The sequence below is a fragment of the Pinus tabuliformis genome, chromosome 5_1, assembly GCF_031772625.1.
Source record: "Pinus tabuliformis cultivar Carrire ecotype Pingquan chromosome 5_1, CPIR1, whole genome shotgun sequence".
In the NCBI taxonomy this organism is placed as follows: Eukaryota; Viridiplantae; Streptophyta; class Pinopsida; order Pinales; family Pinaceae; genus Pinus; species Pinus tabuliformis.
Window position 1 is genome coordinate 406,112,078 of NC_142305.1, and position 12,315 is coordinate 406,124,392.

The 12,315-nt window shown below is 42.1% G+C and overlaps 1 protein-coding gene and 1 pseudogene across 3 annotated transcripts in view; both read left to right on the top strand.

Annotated features, from left to right (window-relative positions):
- The window catches only part of LOC149165207 (uncharacterized), a 325,751-nt gene that overhangs the window by 19,106 nt on the left and 294,330 nt on the right, over positions 1-12,315 (top strand). The gene's annotated exons all lie outside the window — the stretch shown is intronic.
- Positions 8,910-12,315, top strand: part of LOC149165208 (phospholipid-transporting ATPase 1 pseudogene) — a 152,169-nt pseudogene continuing 148,763 nt past the window's right edge.

The following is a 12,315-nucleotide window of genomic DNA, read 5'->3' on the forward strand; positions in this document are numbered from 1 at the left end:
GAAGTTTTGTTATAGCCTCCAAAAGCTACAAATTGATTCAAATCTTCCTTGAAAATAAAGCCAACCCTCTTTCTCAGTTTAGGTGGTTTTGTTTTACTTGTCCTATATCAACAAAGATTCTTGTATGTATGCACCCTGGAAATTCTTTTATGTATGTAAGTGAGAATTACATCTCATAGTAAGCTTATTCCACTGGAATTAGAATCCTAAAAATATTGGTCATTTCACAACACAGTGATATCTAGGTATGCATATTTTCTTTGCTTCTCCTCTTTTCTTGCTCTGTTAATGTAATATTGACCTCGATTGTTCGGTAGGATACATATACGTTTGCCACAATGTCAGACTAATAAACAATCCTCAACTTCATATTCTAATATGCCCATTCACCTCTCTAAACCCTGCAAATCCATTGGGGAAGAGTAAGAGTAACAATAACAATTGTATACGTCCAAGTGATGCTTCAAAAAATAAACTTTTAAATACTAAAGATATTGTTCCGCATCTGAGTTGCCACGAAATTAGAGATTTCAATAAAAGAAACATTTAGAAAATTTCACTCCATCAATTTGTTTATAACTCCAATCTGGGTTGCCAGGAAATTAGAGATTTCAATAAAAGAAACATTTAGAAAATTTCACTCCATCAATTTGTTTATAACTCCAAAATTAATCTCTGTGATATATTTTCTCGTCCCCCTGTTCTTGTAGTCTTTTGATCTTGTCCTCGTGTTCTTGTTGTCCTTTGAAGATTATAATTTTGTTTCAGAATTTTAGAAACCATATATATATATATATATATATATATATTAAGTTCTTCCTCAGTGTTATATACATTTAATGAAAATAAAAGATAATTGTGATTTTTTTTTATAATTTAAACTAGATTTATGTCATGAATGTCACGTGGTTGTTGTAGAAAATAGAATTGACTAGCATTCTAGGTGGATTTTTTAAAGTTTGTATTAGTGTATTTTTAAAAAACATCAACAATTATGTTGATTTCTATTTGTGTTACCCCCAAGTTCTAACCATTCGTTGATTCTTGCCATATCTAGAGGATAGGATAGCGTTCCCTATATAACCTTTCTCCCATAGCGGGAAAATTGACACAACCATCTTCTCTATAACCTTCTTTTTTATAGTACTGTGACGGATGAGTTAGCAATTTTGAAGGAGGTTGTTGGAAAGGGTTTGTTCAACAATTCTGTCCATGTGAAAGTAAGGGAACCAAAATCATACGATGGTGCGAGGAACACAAATATATTAGGCAACTTTGTTTGCGATATGGAGCAGTACTTGGACTGATTCGGGGTGACTTCAGAGGGGGGAAAATAAGAATTGTTGTATCATTCTTAACAACATATGCGATGATGTGGTGGAGAAGGCGAGCAAAACAAATTACTTTTGGTATCATGATAGAGGACATCGCCACATGGGAGAAGATGGAGGAAGCCTTGATAACTCATTTTGGACCACAAGATGAGACTTGGGGTGTGAGAGCGAAGGTGAAGTTAATTAAGCAAACACGGAGCCTACAAGCACATGTGAGGGAGTATTCAAGTCTGATGTTGGAGCTTCTGGATATGGTTGAGAATGATAGGTTGTTCAATTTTGTGATTGGGTTGCAACCATGGGCTCAAGTTGAAGTAAAGAGGCAGAAGGTTTATTCTCTCGAAGAAGCCATCACTGCTATAGACAAGCTTCTAGATTACCGTGAATGCAAGACACGAGGGAAGGAGCAAGGCAAGAGGAGGAAGAAAGCATATAAAGGGAAAGAGAAGCCTTTGAAGGAAGATGGAACGAAGTTGGGTGGCTTTCTGAAGGGGAAGAAACCTCTTGTGTGTTGGTTGTGCAGTGAAGAGCACATGACCAAGCATTTTCCATTAATGCAGAAGGCGATAACTTTGCAGCAAGTCTAGAGGGAAGAAAGAGAATAAGGTTCTCGTGCATCAGGTGTTATGCAGGTTTTAGGAGCAACTACAGTGAAGGAAGCTACGTCGAAACGTGATCCAGAAAGTGTAAAAATTTCTCATTTCCCACCCCGGTTTTCAGTTTCACCTTATTTTTCCAAAATAGTTAAATGCCCTTTCCCATATCCATACATTCAACAACTGAAAAATAAATTTTGCTGAAAACACAAATTCTGGAAATTTTACAGAATGCTGGAAAATGCAGAAATAAAAAATCAGCAGGTACAAACAGCCATTTAACACATTTAAACACAGTAATTTTTGGTCAAGGTGACCTTGGAAAAACCCCCTACAACTCTTGGGGAAAACCAGTTCGAGAGCTCCTTATTTATGAAAAAATGCTTTTTACAGTGAGAAATATTCAGCAAAAAATCAGCAAGTAAACTTTTACAACTTATCTCGTTTTCCGTGACTCACAGCCAACTGGAAAAACTTGCAAATAGCAAAATCTGAACAACAATATATGCTGTACGTCCTCCTCGATTTTTGTGCCAATTTTCAGCCTTAAATTCTACTGTACGACCTGCCTAGAAAATCGTGCAAGCTGCGAGAAATTCTGCTGTATGATTTCCTCGATTTCTGTGCCAAAAATTGCTGTACGACCTCCTTGAAAATCTGCGGTACGACCTTGAAAATCTGCTGTACGACCTCCTTGAAAATCGTGCTAGCAAACTCAGATTTCTGCTCCTCGATTTCTGTGCAGACTGCTGTACGACCTCCTTGAAAATCGTGCCCAAAAATCTGCCTTTCACTGTATGCTAACTCCGCTGTATGGACTTGCTGGAATGTTTCCTTGGAATGTGTGCCAAGCTGCTACTCCTCCTCCCTGTTCAGAAATCTCCCTTGCTCTCTTGCTCTCCTTCTCCCAATCTGCTCATGAAAGAATGAATGACCTTTTCCTCCTTTAATCTAACCCTAAGTGACTTTTGGGTGATCCCTAAATCCAATGGCTGAAATAGATTGAGATCTAGGGCTGAGATTAAATGCTCATTTAAATCTCACTTTCTATTTTTTAATTCACCCCACTTTAGTAAAGACCCACTTAGTCATTTATTTCCAAAGTCACTTTTCCTTTCTAATTTTACATTGACTTTATTAAAGTCACTCTAAAATTAGACTTTAGTAACTTTATCACTTAAAGTCACTTTTAAATTAGATTTGACTTTATAAAAATTATAAAGTCACTTTAGGAGAAAAATTAAATTCTTTTGGACACTTTTCCCTAGGCCAAAGATCAAAGCCTTAGGGAACCACCTGTCCTCCGGTACCAAATTTCAACACTCCCTCTTACCGAGGAAGGTGTTCCTCACCACACCCATCTTGTTTCTGAAGTAGTCATGCTTGCCCCGTGGTAAGGCTTTGGTAAGAATATTTGCAACCTGCTCATCAGTGGGAATATACTCAAGCTTCACAACGGCCTTCTGAACACAGTCTCTGATGAAATGATATTTGATCCCGATATGCTTTGACCTGTCATGAAATACTGGATTTTTCGTGAGTTTAATGCAACTCTGATTATCACAGTAAATCACTGAAGGTCTCAACGGCTGACCAAATAAGCCAAACAACATCTTGCGAAGCCAGATGGCCTCACAACTAGTTAGACTAGCTTCCATATACTCTGCTTCCGCTAAACTCAATGCTACTGACTGCTGCTTCCGGCTGAACCATGACACTACTGCTGAACCCAACCCAAAACAACACCCTGAAGTGCTCTTCCTATCAGAAGCACAACCTGCCCAATCAGAATCAGTATAACCTGCCAATCTCACTCCATCCCCCTGCCTGTAGTCCATACCATAATCCACTGTCCCCTGCAAGTACCACAAAATTTGTTTTGCAGCCACCCAGTGAACCTTCCTAGGCTCACATAAACTGACTCATCGTGTTGACTGCAAAACAAATATCTGGTCTAGTGTTGACCAAATACATCAAGGAACCAATCAACGGCCTGTACAATGTGGGATCCACCAACTCGGAATTCGAAGCATGAAGCTTCTTCCAGTTGGTAATCATCGGTGTCGACATGGGTTTACAATCTTCCATGTGGAATCTGCCAAGGATGTCCACAATATACTTCCCCTGCCCCAGGAAGAAATGCCCCTCCTTCTGCCACACCTCCAAACCCAAAAAGTAATGCATCAAGCCGATGTCCTTCATCTCAAACTCCGCCGCAAGATCTCTCTTGCAGTGCTCTATGAGTCTCTCTGCACTTGTAATGACCAAGTCATCCACATACAGCACCAGAATGAGAGGTTCCTCACCAATCACAATAAAGTAAAGGTTCGGATCTGCCTCACTCTTTGTGAAACCCATCCCCTGCAAGTATGTATCTATCCTGGAGTACCAAGCTCTGGGAGCTTGCTTCAGGCCATAAAGGGCCTTCTTCAGTCTGCACACATGGGAATCCTTCCCATGCACCTCAAAGCCCTGTGGCTGCTCAATGTACACCTCCTCCTGTATGAAGCCATTGAGAAATGCAGTGTTCACATCCATCTGGTGGATCTTCCAAACCATCTCTGCTGCTATCGATATAATGGAGCGGATCGAAGTATATCGAGCCACGGGAGCGAAGGTCTCCTCATAATCAACTCCCTCTACCTGGGAGAACCCTCTAGCCATAAACCTCGCTTTGAATTTCTCAATGCTGCCATCTGCAACATGCTTTACCTTGTAAAGCCATCTGGAAGTAACCACGGATTTGCCCTCAGGCCTCGGCACCACCTCCCAAACATCATTCTTCATGATAGAAGAATACTCCTCCTGCATGGCCTCTCTCCAGACTTGCTGGCTAGCTGCCTCCTCATAGCTAGAAGGCTCAGAGTCAAGGATGCTGGTAGCCATTGCCATATAGCTACAAAACCTCTCAGGTGGTCTACTCTCTCTGACCAGCCTCTTAGGCTCAGCAACAGATGTGGCATCTCTCAAGGTGTCTTGAAGCCACTTGGGCTTCCTCTTCCCTGAGTGCACTTCTCCCATTGGAGAATGAAACTCCTCCTCCTCATCATCATCAGGAGTCTGAACTCCTGACTGTCTGTCTGCTGTCCTCCGGCCTGCACCTAAACCTGTAGAAGCTGAGGTACCGTGTGAACTGTCCATCAGTGGACTCCCTAGTGAACTGCTTTGCATGCTGCCCGGAGCACCACCCCTCTGGCTCGGCGAGCCACTGCTCACTGACGGAGCTGACATCCTCATAGATGTACCTCCTGATTCTCCTGATCCCTGCCCACTGGATCCCTGCGACAGACTCAACTGCTGCTGAGGGTCTGGCTAATCCAGATACTCTAACTCCCGTGACCTCCTAAAGGCCCTGTCCTCCTCGAACTTCACATCCCGACTGACAACAACTTTCCTCTGTGCAGGAATGTAAATCCGAAAGGCCTTTGAGGTCTCACTGTAGCCCACAAAGATACCCTTCTCTGCGGTGGGCTCTAGTTTGGTCCTCTTCTCCTTGGGTATGTAGGAGTATGTAATGCATCCAAAGATACGAAGATGACCAATATCAGGCTTCTTCCCATAAAAAGCCTCCTTCGGAGTCATGTGCCCCAAGGCACGATGCGGACTCCTATTCTGCAAATAAACAGCTGTGTTGCAGGCCTCTGCCCACAAGAACAATGGCAACCCCTGATCATGTAACATGGCTTTGGCAGCCCCTACGATGGATCTGTTCTTCCTCTCCGCAACCCCGTTCTGCTGGGGGTTGTAAGGAACAGTGAATTCCCTCCTAATGCCTGCCTCTGCACAATAGTCAACAAACTCTCCAAGGGTGTACTCTCCCCCATTGTCCGACCTCAGGGACTTGATCTTCCGACCTGTCTGTGTCTCCACAAGAGCTCTAAACTTCTGAAACCGCTTGAAGACCTCACTCTTGGTCTTCAAGAAATAAATCCAGGTCCTCCTGGAGTGATCATCAATGAATAAAACATAGTACTCATATCCACTCAAGGAAACATGAGGCATCCGACCGCTCACATCGGAATGAATCAAATCAAGTATCCCAGTCGCTCTGCTGTCACTGCTGGGAAAAGGGGATTTGGCAAACTTGCCCATCGCACATCCTCTGCAAGTATCAAAGTGATCAGTACTGAAATCTGGCACACTTGTAGTGATCTCCCGCAAGGTCCTCAAGGCTCCATGATACATATGTCCCATCCTGCGGTGCCAAATCTCACACAGCTCAGAACTGCTAGCTCTGTTGTCGGTACTACTGCTCAATGCCAAAAGGGACTGGAATGCAAACTTGTACACCTTTGCATGGCGTACACCTATCACTCTAGCTGAATCAGCTGGAGTGCCCCTGGGATACATCAACACCTGTCCTCCCCTGAACAGTACCTCATATCCTTTGTCCTCCAAAGCTGAGACAGATATGAGGTTCTTCCTCATCCCTGGCACATAAAGAACATCTGACACCTTCAAGGGAGGTTTGGACTCCCTCTGAAATGTCAGTGTCCCCACACCGACTGCTCTAACAACTCTGTCATCACCGAGTACTACCTCTATATCAGTGCCACTCTCTGAAAGCTCTGAGAAGTACTCACGGACTCCTGTCATGTGACGTGAAGCCCCACTGTCCACATACCAGATACCCGAAGATGCTCCGCTAATCGAGGGAAAAGCATGCTCCCTCTGAACCTGTGTGGCAGGTGATCTTGCACTAGAGGACTCATACGCAGTGAACCCAAACTCCCGGTCAAAACGAACTGCAAAGTCCTCAACCTCTGTTGAAGCTGCCACGCTCTGGTTCTTCCCCTTCTTCTTCTTCTTCTCCGGACACACAACTGCATAATGTCCCATCTTTTGACAATTCCAACACTTCACCTTGGAATAGTCCTTCTATGTGTTACCCTGTTTACCTTTACCTTTGCCTTTGCCCCCACCATTGCTTGTGGAAGCCTGCTTCTTCCCTTTGCCTTTCTTGCCTCCTGCCGACAGTGCTACATCCTCATCCTACTCAATTGGCTTGGTTGCCCCAAGCTGACCTTTCCTGATCTCTGTCTGAATGCAATCATCCCAAAACCTCTCCCATGTGGGAAGGGTCTCACGTGCACAAACCCCATCAGCAAAGTTCATCCATGAACGGGGGAGGCCATTCACTGCAATCCGCACCAACTCAGTGGGTGGAATGTCTTCTCCAACTGCTGCCAACTCATCTCTCACATTAGTAATCTTTGTGAGATATCCAGCTGCACTATCATTGCCCATCTTAATGGTCTTCAGCTTCTCCTTCAAGACCATTTTCCAGTTCTCATTGGTAATTTGGTAGAGATTGGACAATGTTGTCCACATCTCATGGGTGTTTTCTCTTTCCTCTCACATGAGGAATGCAATGGTCTTTGACTCCGTCTAGAATCAGTCTCTTACACTTGTTGTTCTTTTTATTATACACAGCCAACTGAGTAGCATTAGTAGGCACAACAACAGGGTTCTGTGTGGTATGCACCATGATGTCCCAGACTTCTGCCTCCTCAAAGATACTCTGCATTCTCTTCTTCCAAACGCTGTAATTTGTATGTCCATCCAGCGTATCCTCCACCCTCAATCCCAATGACATCCTGTTGTCCTAAAACTGAAAAATAGCACTGCTGTAGTAAAGATAAAACTGTTGTTTGTAAAAAATCAGCTTGCTGGAATTTTCTGAGTGAAAAATCAGCAGGCTGTAATTTTCCTCCTTGCTGCCCCAAACTGCACTTCAGCACTCAAGCTCTGATACCATGTAAAAATTTCTCATTTCCCACCCTGGTTTTCAGTTTCACCTTATTTCTCCAAAATAGTTAAATTCCCTTTCCCATATCTATACATTCAACAACTGAAAAATAAATTTTGCTGAAAACACAAATTTTGGAAATTTTACAGAATGCTGGAAAATGCAGAAATAAAAAATCAGCAGGTACAAACAGCCATTTAACACATTTAAACACAGTAATTTTTGGTCAAGGTGACCCTGGAAAACCCCCCTACAACTCTTGGGGAAAACCAGTTCGAGAGCTCCTTCTTATTTCTGAAAAAATGCTTTTTACAGTGAGAAATATTCAGCAAAAAAATCAGCAAGTAAACTTTTACAACTTATCTTGTTTTCCGTGCCTCACAGCCAACTGGAAAAACTTGCAAACAACAAAATCTGAACAGCAATAAATGCTGTACGTCCTCCTCGATTTCTGTGCCAATTTTCAGCCTTAAATTTTGCTGTACAACTTGCCTAGAAAATCGTGCAAGCTGCCAGAAATTTTGTTGTACGTTTTCCTCGATTTCTGTGCTGAAAACTGCTGTACGTCCTCCTTGAAAATTGTGCCAACAAACTCAGATTTCTGCTCCTCGATTTCTGTGCAAACTGCTGTACGGCCTCCTTGAAAATCGTGCCCAAAAATCTGCCTTTCACTGTATGCTAACTCAGCTGTACGGACTTGCTGGAATGCTGCCTTGGAATGTGTGCCAAGCTGCTGCCTCCTTCTCCTCCCTGTCCAGAAATCTCCCTTGCTCTCTTGCTCTCCTTCTCCCAATCTGCTCATGAAAGAATGAATGACCTTTTCCTCCTTTAATCTAACCCTAAGTGACTTTTGGGTGATCCCTAAATCCAATGGCTGAAATAGATTGAGATCTAGGGCTGAGATTAAATGCTCATTTAAATCTCACTTTCTATTTTTAATTCACCCCACTTTAATAAAGACCCACTTAGTTATTTATTTCCAAAGTCACTTTTCCTTTCTAATTTTACATTGACTTTATTAAAGTCACTTTAAAATTAGACTTTAGTAACTTTATCACTTAAAGTCACTTTTAAATTAGATTTGACTTTATAAAAATTATAAAGTCACTTTAGGAGAAAAATTAAATTCTTTTGGACACTTTTCCCTAGGCCAAAGATCAAAGCCTTAGGGAACCACCTGTCCTCCGGTACCAAATTTCAACAGAAAGGATGAAGCTAAATTTCGTGAAGATGGATGTAATTGGGAATCCAGTGATGGCTATGTTGGATAGTGGAGCATCTCACAACTTCATTAAGGAAGATGTGGCTAGAGGATTGGGACTGAGGTTCTTTCCAACCCATGCATCTTTTAAAGCGGTGAATACAAAAGGAAGCACAGTCCTTGGGATATCGGCAAATGTTCCGATGAAGATTGGAAGTTGGCTAGGAAAGGAGGACTTCACTATTATTAGAATGGATGACTATGAAGTTGTACTTGGCATAGAGTTTATGATTGAGCAGGAGGTTGTGCTGGTACTGCAGTTGGGGAAACTGTTCATTCATGCAGGAATGGAGCAGCCAACGATCGTTCCTACTGTGGGAGCTATGGCAGGAGAATGTAGGATGAGCCATTCGTGTGGAGGTAGGACAACAATAATATGAGGTTCATGAGAGGAGCCATTCACGTGGAGGTAGGACAACTGGGATATGAGGTTCATGAGAGGTTGGATTAGGTGGAGTCCATGCTCATGGAACACTTGAAATTGATAACAACATTGTTAGATGGTATTTTGAGTTTATCGGATAGGCCAGAGATGATGGATGCAGGGACTTGCACTGGAGAGTGGTACAACGTGGGGTATTTGTGTATTGAGGTTGATTGTAGGTCGAGGGGAAAAAACTTGGATTTTTATTGGGTTTGGTTGTGGGTTGCTAGTTGAAGGGCTGTAACTCGATTATTGTATGTTTGTATCTGTGAAGGGTTGTGGTAGTAAACTATTTGGAGTTCCTCCCAACCAAATCGAGGTCCATTTTAAACCGAAGTTTTGTGTATGGAAAATTTATAGTCAAATAGGAGTTGGGAATTTGTTTTGGGAGTTCCCCCTCTCGTTTATTGAAGTGTTGTTTATGTACATGATTCATGTTGTATATGAATGAATGCTATTATAGCTGAACTTAAGTTAATTGAAGTAACCTATAGTTGAAGTTACGCTTTGAAGTGGCTGTTGTAGTGAGACTTGATTAAACACCAATTTCGCAAGTATAAGATATCGGTCAGACATATGGTACAATCGACTAGAGGCATAGTATGAGCATTAGAAAACTCAAGTTGGTTTCACCATTCAAGAGAAAGTGCGTCAGTGTTGTACACCTCAGGGGACTCAGGAATCTCATAGCTTAGAGGTGCACGCTAGTGGCGTGACACCCAGATTTTGAGGCTAGACATTGGCTTGCCTGAGGGAAGTTATTTCTAGGAGCAAAATCTCAGCATGTTTTGAGGCTTATAACATGCCTTCGCGAGGGATATTGAGCCTCTTGATCTTACAAGATTTCATCCATTGGGGGACGACCCTCTATCTTCCATGGTTTTTTTTACATTTGGCATACCTTGGTTATTGTCTTAGTCTCCTTTACCTTGTGGATGACAAGTGAATTTCTTGTAAATTTTCTAGGCTAAGGATTTGGTGTTGGCTTTGCCTTTACTTGAGCCAACCCAAAAATATTATCAGTGGAGGTATATAGCTTGTTTGGACAATGAGATTACCATGTTTGAATTTTTAGCATGCAATAGTACTCTCCCACTTGTGAATCATTAATGCCAATGGTGGGAATTAGTCTTTTCCATTTTTTTCTTTTTTCCTCTCTATATTTTCTCCTCTTTTTAACTCTATTTTTGATCACCTCACTAGTGATTAATTCCCTCTTAAGTCATTGTCATGAATAGGGCCCAACTTGAGATACTTCTTCCTATATGGTTCTAGTCAACATGCTCCCTCCTCCTTGTTACTTCCTTGGAACGCTAGTTTTGTTTGTTGCATCCTGTAGACTGCAGCTATGGGATGGCTTAATCATTTATCCAACGCATCTTTCCTCTAATATTTTGCTCCTTGACTTTGCTAGTACCACCCTTGTGTCGATTTGGAGGAAGAAGATGTTAATAGATGGATTGAGAGTTTCGAGGAGGAATAAGACCGAGAAGAGGATGTATTTGGAGGGATGTCCATGGACTGGGATGGAATCGTGAAGTCAAATATACTAGGCCATAAAGATCCAATTTCGATGAAGTTGATGGAAGAGAGTATGGGTAGGTGTACCTACCCACCTTTGATAAACTATATTGTAGAGAAGTATGGAGGGTTCATACTGTTGAGAAATCTAGGGTATCAATAGTTAGGTGATTTCTCTAGTTATGGTAATTGATTGTGATAGTCTTTTTACTTCTTGATTACGATCTTCTCTTCTTGAGTTATTATTTTGTTCTTTTCATCAAGACAATTATCAGATCATGAACAATAAAGAGACAAGAGACATAGTATATAGGCTTGTCATCCAGGGCCAAAACCTCTCACTCTTTGAGAGGAAAACCGAAACGAAATTCTTCTTATAGATCTTCAATTAACGAATACCAAGACCATGACAAAGAACTTTGATGCTAGAGGCCTCCCAAGACCAAGTCACTAGCCTCCTCTTCAACGTTGCGCTTCCTCTTCCTCTTTTCGGCTTCATTCAGATTCCCGACCTCTTCTTGTAGGTCTGCAACCTTACAACAGAAACCCTAGATGATTTTTGCTCCTAGAATATTCTCCTCAAGAGGGAGACTCCTTTTACTTCCATACTCGGGTTCCTAGAGCGAAGTCCTTTCCCAAACTAGATCACCCTTGTATGACTGCAAACTTCGGTCTATCCTTGCCAACTTTCGATCTGCAATCTCTTGCACGTGTGATGGTAATCATTCCCAAAAACAGTCCACCAATGATGACCCTTTCCTTCGCTATCTTCTCTTCCTCCTCCATTGATTTAGAGGCTCTTTCTTCATACGTTTCTCACACTTCTTCTTAGAATTGGTTCACCGGATTGCTTGCTTTCAAATGAGGGCAAGCATGGGTATATATAGTCGTTGGTCATGACTGTTTAGGCCGACATGATCCCTTGGAGAAAGGCCGACTTCATCTTATAGATTTATCTCTTCGTTGTAGGCCGACTTGAGTGAGGGCTAGTGACAAGGACACAGAGGGTTACTTAAAAAGACAAGTATGACTGTTTACAATGTGTAACATGCCTTCATTACAATGTTACTATTTGCGGAGACATCTAGTTACTATTTGGGAACATGTGGCTTGATTATTTTTGACCTCTATAGGGTCATTTCATAATTTTTGGAGGTCACTTGCATGATTTTTAAGATATATTCTTACGTTTGAAACCTCTCCTTGGACTTATGAGCTATTTTGGAGAAGCTTTCAAAATATTTGGCCCTTTTCACCTGACGCGTGTGGACCTCCCACTATCAAGGCCTCAGGCTTAGGCACTCGAATGTGCTTGATTCAGTCTGAGTCAAGTTTGGTGGAATGACTTGGACGACACGAAGAGTGCCCTCGAGATGAGTTCGGTGGAACGAATTAGGTGAGACAGGCACAAGAAGAGCGTGCCCAAGATG